The sequence below is a fragment of the Nyctereutes procyonoides genome, unplaced genomic scaffold, assembly GCF_905146905.1.
Source record: "Nyctereutes procyonoides isolate TBG_1078 unplaced genomic scaffold, NYPRO_anot_genome, whole genome shotgun sequence".
NCBI classification, from domain to species: domain Eukaryota; kingdom Metazoa; phylum Chordata; class Mammalia; order Carnivora; family Canidae; genus Nyctereutes; species Nyctereutes procyonoides.
The window spans coordinates 118,278,271-118,295,092 of record NW_026575125.1 but is presented as its reverse complement, the minus strand read 5'-3'; the positions used below and the strand labels follow the sequence as shown (position 1 = coordinate 118,295,092).

The 16,822-nt window shown below is 46.3% G+C and overlaps 1 protein-coding gene across 1 annotated transcript in view; it reads right to left on the bottom strand.

Moving 5' to 3' along the window:
• Positions 1 to 16,822, bottom strand: part of LOC129518141 (PWWP domain-containing DNA repair factor 3A-like) — a 60,746-nt gene that overhangs the window by 3,876 nt on the left and 40,048 nt on the right. The gene's annotated exons all lie outside the window — the stretch shown is intronic.

Genomic DNA, 16,822 nt, shown 5'->3' with positions numbered 1-16,822 from the left:
CCTTCCCCACCCCTCAAGAAATACCTGTTAATGGGTTCTACTTTCCGCATGTACTGTTCAATTATGTATCATAGTTCGCTTACAGATTTTAGCTCATCCATTAACAGTTTCAAATGGTACGCTTTGTTTTACAAGAGATTATTTCCCTAATAAACGCGTGTATGCAGGACTTTGTTTACACATACTCCTAGCTACAATATGAAACGTATGATGACTAACGACACAGACTTTGGGCCCAGCCTGCACAAACCTTTTCTTGCCAGAATGTGTGATCATCCAGGTATTATGTCCTCTGCTTTACAGAACTCAGTGTACTGTCTCTTAGAACACGGGTGTCGGGTGTCGGGTGAGGACACAGAACAAGGAGGAGAAGGAAAAACAGGTGATTCAGCCAACTGCAGTCTCCCTGCAGCAGGATCTGCCAGTCTCTCACACAGAACAGTAGTGCCTGAGTCACCTGAGCTCCAACCAGACCGCCAAGACACACCCACACTCACAGATACATACACAGACTCAGAGTGATGAGGTTAGATACCCAAGATGCCTGATATTGATGCATGGAATCAATGCTTTCTGCTCTACACATGCATGCAAATATTGCTGCTTCCAGGGCAGGGGTTCTTTCCAGCTCGTCTCAGTTCCTTATCTTGGAAATACACGCGGAGAATCTAAAATGCTGTTTAAAATTATAAAGTAGGAAAAACCTTAAGGATCAGTAAGCTGATCACCCAGAAGGAATGCAAACTGCAAATATATGAGTCTCGCACTTTTAAATTCTGTTTAAACCTATTTTCTATAAGATATTAGAAAGGGCTTTGAAAACCATAGCACCTATTTGAATATTCTCTCCCATTCACGTTTGTGTACATCTGTTCAACTACGAAGCACTTTAATGGAGTAACTTGCAGCGGACAACCAAAATATCAATTGTAATCATTTTGTCCGGTTACCAAAACAATGCATCCTTGAGAGACGCAGTCAGAAGGAAAGGGTTTTTTATTGACAATATAAAATCCTCCATGGCCTACTCACCATATGCTTTGGCCCACTGTCCAAACAGCTTCCATTTAAGGGTTGGCACATAATGTTGCAGATGATTTCCTTATTTTTTCATCCTAACAAGAGCACAGCTCTTTTCTTTCCCTCTAAGGGTGCATCCAGGTGGGTGTGTAGACAGACAGATGGTAGGTGGACAGATAGACAGACAGAGGGAATGATATGTAAATGTTGATCCTCTTCTGCACACCAGGAACAAGTATTAAAAATAGAACCATGAATGACACTGAAGTAACTATTAAAGTGACCCCCAATCCTCGGAGGGCTTGGATCTGAACATGTATCCACAATTCTAGTTTACAGTCATAGCAAACGTGCCTGCCCAGTAAAAATGAATAGAATATAACAGAAGAGGAATCGTAGAAGTAACAACTCCACAATTTGTAGCTTCAGGGTCAATTCCAGACCATCAAGAAATAGAACCCTCAGATGAACCAGCTTCAATGTTTAAGTCCTGCTGTTAACTCTAGTCCATTTGCTCCTTGGCTAAGGAATGAGAGAACGTGGTGGCAACGAATATTTATTTCTCCAATCAATGGCTGTGACTTTTGGAAGAATGATTTTGGAAGCTTTGTTCCTTAACTCCTTTCCCCATTGAGGGCTGTGATCACTTCCAAACAAAAACGAAAACAGCCCTCTGAAGGTGTTGTCTCTTAAAACGGGGGCACTGTCCTTGATAGGACTCCCGCACCCCTCCACTCCCCAGAGGCAGGACTTCTCTCATCTTTACCCCAACACCCTCTCATCCCTTCCCTAAAACCAGGTCTTATTTATTGGACCTTTTTTTGTGTTTTTCATTCTGAGAGGGAGGAGGAAGGCGGGGCCATAGGTAGAGGGAGAGATGGAATCTTAAGCAGGCTCCATGCCCAGTGCAGAGCCCCACACAGGGATCGATCTCATGACCCTGATATCACAACCTGAGCTGGAATCAAGAGTGGTGTTCCCAACCGACTGAGCCACCCAGGCACACCTTGAAGCTTCTTTTAAGCTGTAGGCTTTGTGACCTTAAACTGTCCCCAAAGCATGTATTTCCATGAATGGACAAGTTAGCAGGTCCCCCTTTTGGCTATAAAGGCACATTTTATGCAATTTAAGTTAGAGAGAAAACACGTTCTTTCCTACTATTGCACCTTTGCAGTGCCAGATGAATCCAGGATGAACTTTCCACTTGTCAAAGTTTTTAACCAAATTCCATTTGTAGAACAACTAGGTGGGAATTGGCATCTTCAGAATTTCCCTTATGTTGTTCACTAGTTTTCTAAACTCATAGAGGTCACGTCTATTTGGAAATGTGGACCATTTTTGTACAAACATTTTAATGGCAAGCGTTGCAGACTGAAAAATCGGGACCCACACTCAGTTTCATCAAGGAACTGAAAAAATTAGGCTTGCTTCTCACCTACAAATGATCAGCTACAAAACTAAAAGCACATACACCTTCCAATTGCCAAGCTCTGCTTCCAAATTTTCCCTTAGCAAAGATGGAACCAAAGCAACTACTCTTGCAGGCACACACCATCAAGAGCTCTCTACTCTTGAGGAGGAAAAGCATAAGTGCTTGTGCAAGGACTACACAAACGTCAAGGATTCCCTCCGGGCCTTATTTTAAGACTAGAGTGACTTCTGCCCTATTCCTTTAGCAAACTCGGGTGGTTTCTCCCGTCAAGCAGGCCAATTTTCTTCCAGAGATTCACTGTTACCCCTCCAGTCCCTGTTACCTACCACAGGGACACCTCCACTTCCCCCTCTAACAGTGATGAAATCAGGCACAGCCTTAGGACTGAAAAAGTCAAGAGCACCCTGGTCTTTCCTGCAGGTGAGACTTCCATAATTACTGATATCCAGGTGAGTGGACAAAGTGTGTATTTCAGAACCTATTAATTTCCCTGTGTCGTGCACAAGGAGAAAAGGGTGCCCTAATTCACAAGACAACTCACTGCATCGTAGCTTGTCATAACGGCATTGGATGTCTGCCAGGTGCTTGCTACCCATGGGAAAAGACTAACAAACTGATAATCTAAGGCAACAAGGGCATGTTATGCATCCAACACGAGGACTGATGCAGACCTTCATGTTCTGACAGAGAAAAAAATTCAGACCCCCCCCCCAAAAAAAAAACTACGTAGAGACCAATGAAGCACAAATAATACGCTTTATGTAAGGCACACATTCACATGAGAACAACGGTGTATACTTCATCTCAGGACACAAAACATATGTCAATGGAAGAGAAGAGTCCAGAATGATAAACAGAAATGTCATGGCAGTGTTGCATTGGCAAGAGAGGAAGGAAAAGGACAGAAGTGGGTGGCGAGGGTAGACATCATTTCTCAAATGTTTTAAAACATTACACGGAGGACACATTTATGTGTACATAGGCACCGAAAACTTACTTCGCAAAGATTCTAAGGTGACATGAAATGAAATCCTGGATGTAAGTGAACAAAAAGCAGGCAAGCAAAACCGTACCAACCATTGCATAGAAAGCAATGCAAATACATTGGAAATGTCTTTGAGGTACATTTTCTATGGATCAAAGGAAATGTTCATTATTCAAATGTATATATTTAACCACAGAAGATATATTGTACTGCAGTCCAAGAAGAGAGAAGGGCTGCTGAATGTGTGAGGGAACAATAGGCAACAATGTTCCAAAATAAAGGAAAATATCAGATGGTGTATTGATATGCCAACCTGCAAGCATAATACATTCCTCTCCCTACTCTCCCTCTCCCTCCTGCCCCTCGCCCCCTCTCTGACTTTCACACAAACACACACACACAGACACACACACACACACACACACACACACAGGTCTAGGCTCATTATAGTTAAAACTTCTAGAACCCAGTGGGAAAAGAGCAGCTTTAAAAGCAAAGAGGGAAAACCAGCATGACTATTAGACAACACCCTCTTACTATTTTTATGAAGGAGAGCTTGAGTTATTTGGAGATCAAAAAGAAAAAAAAAAAGATAAAAATGGAGCAATGACACAAGAGTGCCATGACAGGAAGAGTGGGCACTTGTAGTTCCGGAGAACCCAAGGGACAATATGGTGGTTCTGAAAAGCCCTGACCTCTGAGGAGGATACGTCAGAGCGTGGGCTCCGACTTTGTCTGTTAGAGATGTTTCTTAGTTCATGTGTGTGTTGGCTACTCAGATTGAGCACAATATCATCCCCCGGGGTACACAGAGTCACATTAGATCTTCCAATCCTACCCATTTGCCTCATTTGCTGACTTCTTTTGCTCTCTCATTTCACACACATAATAACTTGACTATAAGTCAGTGTAAGTGAGTCAACTTACATCTTTAAGGGTTCATGGGACAATCATCAAGCAGAGGTACATGATGAGGAATATTTGGGGATCTCTGCTTTCAAGAAGTCAGGTAACAATGCCCTCGGGCAATGGTGTCACCTTAGGACAGCAGAAAGGGGCCCTGGTGTGACAGAGTTATTCAGTCACCTAAGCCCCCCTGCCCCAAGAGAAGCTGCCACCCCCCCCCGATAAAACAGGAGGGATTAGAGCTCTTAATGACCAACTAAAACCCACACACTGGCAACACACAAACACACACACGACTCACATTGATAGCAGACACCGACTAGTCCGATGTTTCTACAGTTACTCCATCTCTCCAGTCTGTAAATATCCTTGTTAAATGTTTCTTCTGTCTCCAGGAAAGAATGGCTTACCCCAGTTGTCATGGCAACTAGAATGTCATCAAAAACGGTCTTCCTGATGTTCGCTTTCTATGGAAACCAGGAAGTACTAATACCTCCTCAGATGCAGAGCGCTGATTGTGGTCTCAGTTAATTACACCCTGACCAATCCAGTGAATGAATGAATGAGTGAGTGAATGAATGAATGAAACATTGAAGACAATACCCGATGGTCTCAGAAAAGGCATTGAGGGCAGGGGAGTTTTTGCAAAATGGGTTATGGAAGAAATAAAGTGGAAAGATAACAGCTTCTGTCTTCCCTTCACACACACACACACACACACACACACACACACACACACACACAGGATTCAGGTTCCGTTAAGGACTTCCTTTCAACCTGCCAAGACACATGAGGCTGGGTGTATTTGTGTGGATGGGATTCAAGGACTCTCAGTCAATTAAAAATGACCCAAGAGGAGAAGATGTGTCAGGATAAAGGACCTGGATGTCAGAGGTCCCGTTTGCCTTAACTAGAAACTCGGGCAAACAAGACCAAATGACCCTCAGTGCACCCTTGGACAACGCGTACTGACAAGGTTTTCAGGACACCAGTGGTTCCTGAGAAGAGAGATGAGTCCCTAAAAAAAAAGGGCCCCTGGGGGGAAAAAAAGGCCCTGGGGATCCCTGGGTGGCTCAGTGCTTTGGCGCCTGCTTTTGGCCCAGGGTGAGATCCTGGAGTCCTGGGATCGAGTCCCACGTTGGGCTCCTGGCATGGAGCCTGCTTCTCCCTCTGCCTGTGTCTCTGCCTCTCTCTCTCTCTATGTCTATTGTGAATAAATAAATTTTAAAAAATCTTTTTTTTTTTAAAAAAAAAGGCCCTGATGGAGGACAATGGGGAGATAGAGATGAGCCTCTCACATTTGGGATGTGCGCTCAGCTTGTATTGCCGCGACCACACTGCCAATGAAGGTTGTGCTCAGAGGTAGGGCTCCTCTCAGAAGGGCACACAGCGCACACTTCCTCTCTCATAGTCATCTACATTAGGGGACAGAGCTGCCCTGTGACGTAGCTCCTGTTTCCTGTTAATGAGCTGCAGGCAATTCTTCTGTGGCCAGTCCTGGGAAGTGTGATGTGCTGGGAACAGGTTTTCGGGAGGGGGAGTGCAGTTCCTATTTCCAGGGTTTTCCTACTTCCATGTTGTAAGTACTACCATTATGGCCGAATTCAAACCACTGACACGATGTCACCGAGCGCTGATTTGGCAAGTGATGCCCCAAATCAGCCCTCACAAGGTGACGGTTCCAGACAGACCCAGCACAGCCCTCGGACCCCAGATTCCAGAGCCAGACAAAGCCCTCTCGCTCTACGTGCAATCCAGGAGAGCAGGGCAAGCTGGACTTTTACATAGAACTGTGTGCCACCTGAATGAAGGCTTTCGAAAGGTTCTTGGTGAAGAGGAGAGGAAGAGGCATACCAAGAGCCTCCATGTATGTAGCCTATGTAGTTTTAGGGGAGGGAAAATAGTGGGAAGCACCCATGGCCAATCTTTTCAAATCAGAGATGCTTTCTGAAAGACCAATGCAGGCCTGAGTCTCAGCTCTGCCTCTCCTCAGTTCTGTGACTTGCACATTGTGCCCTAACACCTCTGTTCCCTGGTCTCCATTTTTGTCAAATCAGCTCCTAGTGCCTCTGCTCTTAAAGGGTTAGTTGAAACTTCAGGAAAGAACAGTAGACTTCAGCAGTGCCCGGTGATCATTCTGGAAGACCTGGCGGGGTGTGGGGGGTGGGGGGGTGGTGGTCCCTGAGAACCTTCTGGATGGCCAGTGGGATCTTTCTCTCCCTACTCAGTATCAGTGAATCTGGATTGCCCGGTTGCCTTTCCATTGAAACAACGGATTGTAAGAGGTGAAGTGAAGAGGCAGGTATGAAAATCCTAACTCTGGGAAACGAACTAGGGGTGGTGGAAGGGGAGGTGGGAAGGGGGTGGTGGTGACTGGGTGACAGGCACTGAGGGGGGGCAGTTGATGGGATGAGCACTGGGTGTTATTCTATACGTTGGCAAATTGAACACCAATAAAAAATAAATTTATAAATAATAATAATAAAAAAAAAGAAAATCCAGGTCTTTCCTCTTCCGGTAGGTATTAAATAGATTGGCAGAGATGAAAAGCAATGCCATACTTTTAATACTTTTGTTTATATTCAAAGAGTAGTAATTTTATTTCATGGAGCATATTTACATGTAAGCAATAATGATCTTAATATTATTTTTAAAAGAATACATAAAAGTGGGACTGCCCAGGTTTTTTCTCCCCCAAATACTTCAACATTTGATTACCATGGTTTAGGAAGCATTATCTTTATTTCTAAATTTTATGTAAACTCAATTAATTGACATATAATGTATCATTGGTTTCAGAAATAGACATTGGTGATTCATACATCTCATATGACACACAGTGCTCATTACATCATGTGCGCTCCTTAATGCCCATCCCCGAGGTACCCCGTTCCTCCAGCCCCTTCCCTTCAGCAACCCTCAGTTTGTTTCCTATGATTAAGAGTCTCCTATGGTTTGTCTCCCTCTCTGATTTCTTCTTGTTTTATTAAAAAAAATTGTTTTTTATTGAATTAAAATTCACATAACAGGGACGCCTGGGTGGCTAAGCGCCTGAGCGTCTGCCTTCGGCTCGGGGCATGATCCTGGTCCCGGAATCGAGTCCCACATCAGCCTACTTGCAGGGAGCCTCCTTCTCCCTCTGCTTATGTCTCTGCCTCTCTCCCTCCCTCTGTGTCTCTCATGAATAAGTAAATAAAATCGTTTTTATAAAAGAAGTTCACATAACATGCTAAAGTGTACCACTCAGTGGCATTAAGTAAATCCGCAGGGTTGTGAAACCGTCACCTCTACCTTCTTAACAAAACGTTTTCATGAGTTGTAAAGGAAGTCTTATACCCAGTCACTCCTCACTCCCACCTGCCCCCAAACCCTGGCAACCACAAATCTACTTTCTGTTTTTATGGGCTGGCTTACGTTGAATATTCGTAGGAATGGAATCACACAATACATAACCTTTTGTGTCTGGCTTATTGTGTGCAGAATAACGATCTTATTATTTTTATTATTTTTTAAGGATTCTATCTATTAGAGAGAGGCAGAGGGAGAAGCAGGCACCCCACGGGGAGCCCAATGCGGGACTCGAACCCTGGACCCCAGGATCACGCCCTGAGTTGAAGGTTGATGACGCTCAACCAGTGATCCACCCATGCCTCCCTAGAATAATGATTCTAAAGTTCATCTGCATTGCAACATTCCTTTTACTGTCTGCATAATATTTGGTTGTATGGATAGTCTACCTTACGCTTGAACCACCAAGCTGTTTTCAACAGTATCTATACCGTTTAAAATTCCCACCAGCAGTGTATAAGGCTTCCAGCTTCCCCACATTCTCAATAGCAGTTTGTTTATTTTCCACTCTTTCCCCTTAATGTTAGACATTCTAGGGGCGTTAACAGCTATTGTTAGGCTTTTGTTTGCAATTCCTAATGACTAATAATGTTGAGCATATTATCATGTGAGTTTTGGCCATTTGTTTATCTTCCTTGGGGAAATACGTATTCAGATCCCTCTCCCATCTTTATTTGTTAGGTCATTTGGTTGGAGTTGTAAGGGTTCTTTCTATACTCTGGTGGCTAGATTCTCCCTAGACATATGATTTGCAGGGGGAACCCTGGGTGGCTCAGCGGTTTGGTGCCTGCCAGGCGTGATCCTGGGGTCCTGGGATCGAGTCCCACGTCAGGATCCCTGCACGGAGCCTGCTTCTCCCTCTGCCTGTGTCTCTGCCTCCCTCTCTCTCCGTGACTCTCATGAATAAATACATAAAATACTTTTTAAAAAAATCATATGGGCAGCCCGAGTGGCTGAGCGGTTTAGCGCCAACCTCAGGCCAGGGCGTGATCCTGGAGACCCGGGATCGAGTCCCACATCAGGCTCCCTGCATGGAGCCTGCTTCTCCCTCTGCCTGTGTCTCTGCCTCTCTCTCTCCTCTCTGTGTATTCTCATGAATAAATAAATGAAATCTTTTTTAAAAAGACATATGATTTGACAATGTTTTCTCCCGTCTTGTAGGATACCTTTCTCTCTCTCTCTCGATAGTGTCTTTTATGCTTTGTTCTTTTTAAAAGATTTTGCTAAATTACTTGAGAGAGAGAGAGAGAGAGAGAGAGAGAGAGAGAGACAGAGCAAAAGAGAGAGAGAGAGAGAGGGAGAGAAAGAGAGAGAGAGAACAGAAGCGGGAGGAGCAGCAGAGGAAGCAGGCTCTCCGCTGAGCAGGGAGCCCGATGCGGCGCTCAATCCCAGGACTCTGGGACCACAACCTGAGCCGAAGGCAGATGCTAACCGACTGAGCCACCAAGGTGCCCAAAGATGGTGTCTTTTAATGCAAAAACTTGTTTTCATATTGGTGAACGTCAATTTACCCATTTTTTTTCTTTTGTTGCTTTTGGTCTAATGTTTAAGAAGTCCGAGGTCATGGAGGTTTACTCCTACGTTTTATTCTAAGAGTTTTATAATTTTAGCTCTCACATTTAGGCGTTCTGTGTATGCTGTGACTAGAGTGTCCAACTTTGTTCATTTGTATGTGGATATACCGCTGTCCCAGAGCCACTTGTTGAAGAGACTATCCTTACCCCCTAGATGGTCATCATCAGTCATCTCTCACCCAACACATTGGTGTACTTACCGGAGCCAATGAAATGCTGAGCATTATGAGGGAGGGGATCAGAAGTACAACATAAATCATTGGCTTAGCCTTGACCGTTAACTTGAAGTAGACACTATGGAAGTAGGATTGGACTGAATAAAATATTGAAGATTTGCTTCCAAATCTTAGATGAAAGACGTAACATGTGTGATTAAAAACAGAAGGAAAAAAAAAAGCCTAGAGCTGGTAGCAAATCAAAGCAGGCACCAAAAGGTGAAAGGTCCAAAGAAAATAATATGGTCGGGGGGGTGGGGTGGGAGAGAGTGAGAGAGAGGAATGGAGAAGGATGGAAGCAGATAGTATCCCTCACTTTCAAATTGTATAGTATATCTGAGTAGTGGAATGAAGTATGAATTTCATTTCCTCTGTAAATTTTATACTTTGTGAAAACTATCATGAATCTTTATTGCTTTTATTTTTTTAATAATAAATTTGTTTATTTTTTTAAATAATAAATTTATTTTTTATTGGTGTTCAATTTACCAACATGCAGAATAACACCCAGTGCTCATCCCGTCAAGTGCCTCCCTCAGTGCCCGTCACCCATTCACCCCCACCCCCCGCCCTCCTCCCCTTCCACCACCCCTAGTTCGTTTCCCAGAGTTAGGTGCCTTCATGTGCTGTCTCCCTTTCTGGTATTTCCTACCCATTTCTTCTCCCTTCCCTTCTATTCCCTTTCACTATTATTTATATTCCCCAATTGAATGAAACCATATAATGTTTGTCCTTCCCCGATTGACTCATTTCACTCAGCATAATACCCTCCAGTTCCATCCACGTTGAAGCAAATGGTGGGGATTTGTCGTTTCTAATGGCTGAGGAATATTCCATTGTATACATAAGCCACATCTTCTTTATCCATTCATCTTTCGATGGACACCGAGGCTCCTTCCACAGTTTGGCTCCTGTGGACATTGCGGCTAGAAACATTGGGGTGCAGGTGTCCCGGCGTTTCACTGCATCTGCCTCTTTGGGGCAAGTCCCCAACAGTGCAATTGCTGGGTCGTAGGGCAGGTCTATTTTTATCTTTATTGCTTTTATAATTAGAAGAACGACTTGACAGGAGAACTTAAGGTAACAAAGAGCGCTCTGTATTAAGGTATTTTTGGAAAGTAGAACGTTCTTTATGAGCTAACCTCTGGAAGGATAACTTCAAAATTCCTGAAGTCCTCTTGGCACCGCTGTAAGAAATCAAAACATGTAATCTTCTATAGACAGGAGTCATCCACCACCTGTGTTTTTGTATAGGCAGAGGACCTCTGACATATATCAATTTGATTTCTCCTTACAATTGTACTTATTTATTTCTGGGAGACACACACACACACACACACACACACACACAGAGAGAGAGAGAGAGAGAGAGAGAGGAGAGAGAGAGAGGCATAGACATAGGCAGAGTGAGAAACCAGCTCCATTCAGGGAGCCCTATGTGGGACTCAATCCCGGGTCTCCAGGATCACACCCCAGGCTGCAGGCGGCGCCAAACCACTGTGCCACCGGGGCTGCCCTGCTTACAAGGTTAAAACAGACAAGTTCTAGGTGGGTGTTAGAAAAGTCAAAGCGTTTAACTCAAGAGGCGCCATACCTCATCTTGGTTTATTCATGGGGCAGATGCTCCACTAAAGTCATCTGTTCCAATTTCTTTCCTGTTTTTCAGGTTTTTAATAGTTTCTTAACATCCATGGACGCCATTTGCAAAACAAAGACAATGGTGTTATGAAGCCACCAGATGGAGATATTGAGCTGCCACTGTTTGTGACAGTCAGGTCCTCCTTCACAAATTCCGTGGTTTCAAGTTTGAGAGCAACCTGGAGAATTTACTGAAAATGCGGATTCCTAGTGCTCACCCACATGGTTGATTGGGCAGGCCTAGGACAGATCCAAGGAATCTGAACTTTAACACTCTCCTTTCAGGGATTCTGATATATCGGTGATCCCATGTACCACCCTTTGAGAAGCTCTGATGTAAACGGCCATTGAAATCACCCACACAGGTGGAAACATTTAGGGAAAGTGTATCGACTGAGAAAAGAATCAAGTAAAACCAAGTCCTGAGGAATATCATCATGCGAGGGCTCATTTGAAGAGAAGGAGCTAGCAATGCTAAGAAGAAGTCGCCAGAATGAAAGGAGATAACGGGAGATGTTGCAGTTATGGAGGCCAAAGGAAAACAGAGAGAGTGGAAGGGGAAAAAAAAGGAGATAAGAGGGGTCAACGAGACTGCATACAGGTTTTTTTTTTTTTTTTGCATTTATTCACACATCCGTGGTCATCTTCTCTGACTTCTTTGGGAGAAATACTGCCTTAAACAGTAAGAACACGGGATCCCCTGGGTGTCTCAGCGGTTTAGCACCTGCCTTCGGCTCACAGTGTGATCCTGGAGTCCCGAAATCAAGTCCCACATCGGGCTCCCTGCATGGGGAGCTGCCTATGCAGCTGCATCCGTGCCAGCTGCGTCTTTCCAGTTCGAGAAGCTTTCCTAGCAATGCCACCAGTATCATCTGGGACACGTATCATGGCCAGCCCATGGGCTGGACTGAGCCACGTGCTCATCTTCTGCCTCTGCCTGTGTCTCTGCCTCTCTCTCTCTCTCTCTCTCTCTCTCTCCCTCTTTCTCTCTCTCTGTCTCTCATGGAAAAATAAATTTAAAAAAAGGGTAAATATGCCCTGGTGGTATCTGACACACCCTAATTTATTCATGTACTTGAAATACGTATTTCCCGTCCCAAATCCACATTTGTTAACGAAATGTTGCAGTTAACCCTGATGATGAAAATGTTAGTTTTTATGCTTTGAAATATGTAGCAGGCACCGGCTTGCATTCAATGTTTGATATTCAGGAAATTGTGTCCCAGTGGCTCACAAAGTGGCCGCAATAACGGCAATACAATAAACGCGAGACAACGGTCACCATTACGATAGAATGAATCAGAAAGCTTAATGTTGCTATACTGTTACTAATATTTGACTGGTTCCCGGATATTACCGAGGGCCCGTACGAGCTTTTATGCATTATTTCACTTAGCGGCATCCAAAGTATCACGAGACAAATACTGTCGGTATACCTTTAAGGTAGTACGAAAGTGATCAAGGCTTCGAGAGAGAAGTCAAGAAGTCAGCTCCGTGTCTCACAGTCCCCGAGCGGGACAGCCCCGTTTAGTGGCATGCCGGACTGTCAGTTCATGCTTTGAACATTTCTGTGAGCTTCTCTTTAAGAAAACCCAACGTAGTCAAGTTTTGCATTACTTTCAGAAGGGCACAGGTTGCAGGGACCTCCCGGTCGCCACCTAAATCCTTGCTCTCGCCTTCTTCCTGGGCCCCATCTAAGCATCATTCCCTGGCTTTCCTTGCTGTTACGTGTGACCGTGTGCCTGAGATCTAGGCAATGGGAAGCAAGCGGGAATGATGCGTGCCACTGCCAGGCCTAACTTGTAAACACCTGGTGCCTGGTGCGCCTCTGTGCTCTTTGCCCCTTCTAGCAAACCGCCAAGGGGGCCACCTCCGGGGCTCCCGTGGAAGCCCCATGTTGGATGTGGCAGACTTTCTGACAGCCGGGGTCCCTGTGGAAGTGCATGGATAGTGCCTGCCAGGAGGACCCAGTCACTTTCCTAGTAATGTGCCCAGAGTAATAGATAAACGAGTTGAGATAAACCAGTTGAGTCCCTGTACACGTTTGGGTTTAGGTGTTAGGGTAATAGTCTACCACCCCTGACACAAGCTGGGTAAAAATGAACTTCAGGTATGCGCTGCTCTGTCACCGTGAGTTGCATCTTCCTGCATGCTGAATAGTGGCTCAAACAGGGGCTTTGTTTATTCCAGGCAACACCCGGCAGGAATACATAATCCACGGCGGCGGCGGCGGCGGCGGCGGCTGGTACTACAGCTCGGGGAGCCAGGGTCTCCTCTCTTCTCGCAACCTCCCTCCTTAGATGTGGCTTTTGTCTCTAGGGCCACGGGCACTGCGTCTGTATCACTGGCAGGAGCAAGTGGGAAAGATCAAAGGGGAATGCCAGCTGCGTCTTTCCAGTTCCAGGAGCTTTCCTAGGAATGCCACTGGCGTCATCTGGGACACGAATCACGGCCAGCCCAGGGGCTGGACTGGGCCACGCGCTCACCTCTCTGTGCAATGGGGTCAGGGTTCTGTTAGTAAGGATGAAAGGGTGAGGGAAGGAGTTCTCGGGGGAGGTCCAGGACCTGCCACAGCACTTACATGTGTCTGTATTGACCATCCAAATCCCCAGTGGGAGCTTCTGACAAATCGCGATTCCTGTCCCGGTGCCAGCCACAGGGAATCAGAATGTCCCTGACAATTTGGAACCCGAAAGTCGTTGTTGAGCTACTGGCCTTTGCTCTACCGAGGACAGAGCCTTCTTCCCGTCATCTGGTCTGGTCTGCGTGAACTCTTCAATGGGTTTGTCGTTTCATAACGCTTAGGTGCACTCCAAAATGCCAAAGACAGCACCTTTCTTGATTGACATGTTTTGAAATTTACGTGGAAAACAAGAACTTTGTAAAGGACTTCCACCTCCACAGTGACAGCCTTCAAACCATTTTCTGCAGTACCGGGACAGGCAGGCACTACTAGGGACGATGGCTTGTAGCTGAAGATGTGCTGTAGCCCCAGAGCAGCAAAGGGACACAAAACAGTGAAGAGGCGAGGGCCAGGGGTGGGCAAAGGGGTGGTGGAAGGGGAGGAGGGCGGGGGTGGGGGTGAATGGGTGACGACGGGCACTGAGGGGGGCACTTGACGGGATGAGCACTGGGTGCTATTCTGTATGTTGGCAAATTGAACACCGATGAAAAATAAATTTATTATTTAAAAAAAAAAAAAACAATGCCAAAGGTCTGGCCCCTGCTCCACTGTGCGGCTCTGCAAACTTGGGTTAGCATCTGTAGTCTCTGACCATGGTCCTCTTAACTTATAAACGGGCCTTGAACCGATTCCCCTTCCAGAGGGTTATTAAGATCATCCAATGAGTGACGGGTATGTATCCCTAGGACAGCATAGCTCGCTGAAATGTTGTCTGTATTCGTGGGCAAACAGTGACCAATACGAATTGTGAGTTCCAAACCTGCTTGGTAGAATGATAGAGGCTTCCCGCATGGTCAAAGTGAGGCACGGGAATACGGTCCCGTTAGCACACGGAGGACTGGATTACAGTGCAGTGAGAGGAGCGAGGCGGCTCAAGTCCCAGCGACAGGCAAAGGAAGGAGTGTCAACCAAGGGTCTCTCGGCAGAGAAGTTGGTTGAGCTCGTTCAAGGGCCCGGTGGCAGGCAACAGCCACGGTGTGCTTCGGGGAGTGGCAAGGAGCTCAGGATGGGGAGGATAAAGGGGGAGTCAAAGGAGAGAGGTGCTAAGGGTCTTCGTATGTAGGGTCGACCCTCGTGTGGAGGCTGTCGGGAATCACGGAAGGATCTGAGTCATCAGAGCGTAAGCTTAATACCGGAGGACTCAGAGTTAGGCCTGACTTAGAATCTTTGTTTTTACTCTTTAAAGATTTCTATTTATTAATTTCTTCCTGGGAGACGCAGAGAGAAAGCGAGGCAGAGACACAGGCGGAGTTGGAGAAGCAGGCTCCAGGCAGGGAGCCCTGCGTGGGACTCCATCCCGGGTCTCTAGGGTGACGCCCGGGGCTGAGGGGGGCGCTAAACCGCTGAGCTGCCCCGGCGGCCCCGACTTAGGAATCTTCATTCTACCACAGGCTGTGGCTTTTGGCACAGGATAAACGAAATGAGCGGTGGGACGGGACAGAGAACCAGAATCGGGGACATAGCGGACCCTGACATGTGACCGGGCACAGCTGATAGTGGCGAAAGCGTGCACCCTTCAGAAAAATGGGGACGGTACGGTGATTATTTTTTTCCCATGGGGGGACAGAAGCAATTAGACCACGACCGGACAGCAAGCACAAAAACCAATTTCACGTGAGCAAAGACTAAAAGATACAAAGTAAGCCCTTGAGTCAATTTTGAGGAAACATTTATGACCTTGGAGTACAGGCGGCTTCGTCCTAAAAGGCCCAGGAGGAGGCCTGGAAGCACCTGGGTAAATTGGAAACGTCACAGTTTAGACGCTTTGCGCATGAAAGGACATTATCAACAGGCCATCCAGGTGACCCGAGGAATGGATAAAGATCGTTGCAAATGACCAATCGATCGGGTAAGAGATTAAAATCCAGAACCGGTAAAGAGGCCCTACAACTCACCCGCGGTGCAGAGAAAAAAAAAAGAAAGAAAGAGAAAGAAAGAGAAAGAAAAAGAAAGAAAGAAAAGAAAGAAAGAAAGAAAAGAAAAGAAAAGAAAAGAAAAGAAAAGAAAAGAAAAGAAAGAAAAGAAAGAAAACCACCATGCACCCCAAAAAGAAAAATACCTCATTAAAAATTGGCAAAGCACCTCAATGGACATATGTGCAGAGAAAGGGTACCCGTGGCCCCGTCCCCGTAGGCACTTGAAAAGATGGTCTACGTGACTAATCACCAGTGGAATGAAAAGTCAGAACCGCAAGCAGCAAGCACTTCACACTCTGTAGGATGCCTGTTTTCTTTTTTTAAAAATTTATTATTATTATTATTATTTATTTATGATAGTCATCACAGAGAGAGAGAGAGAGAGAGAGGCAGAGACACAGGCAGAGGGAGAAGCAGGCTCCATGCACCGGGAGCCCGACGCGGGACTCGATCCCGGGTCTCCGGGATCGCGCCCTGGGCCAAAGGCAGGCGCCAAACCGCTGCGCCACCCAGGGATCCCAGGATGCCTGTTTTCAAACAGAGAAACGCAAGGCAACAACAAAACGAAAGCCAAAAGCAAACAACTGGGAATAACAGGAGTTGGCATGATGTGGAGAAAGGGGAACCCCTGTGCACTGCTGGTAGGACTGTGAGCAGGTCATCAAGTCCTCTGAAGCCTTGGGCTCATTTATTTCTATGTATTTCTCTCGGGCTCATTTAAACACCACAGAGCGTGATCGCACGTTCGGCAGACGTGAGATTCTTCGTAGCATCGCTGCCCTCCAGGGCGCTGCAGTGGAAATAAGGGCATGTGGACGGAGAAGCAGTGGGGCGAAGGCATTGAGGAGCGGTTCCCCGGGGGCGTGTGCTCCCAGGGGGAAGGGGATCGCTTCCACGGAGCGGTTCCCCGGGGGCGTGTGCTCCCAGGGGGAAGGGGACCGCTTCCAGGCCTACTCCTGGGGCTCCACGGAATAGCGCAGACCCTGTTAGGACACAAAGCTGGGTGGAAAAGGACGTGGCGCAACCACCCACGTCAGGCAGGACGCTGACAGGACTTCAGTCCCCCTACCCAGGCAACCCAGCGGGAGGCCAGCACAGTGAAGGA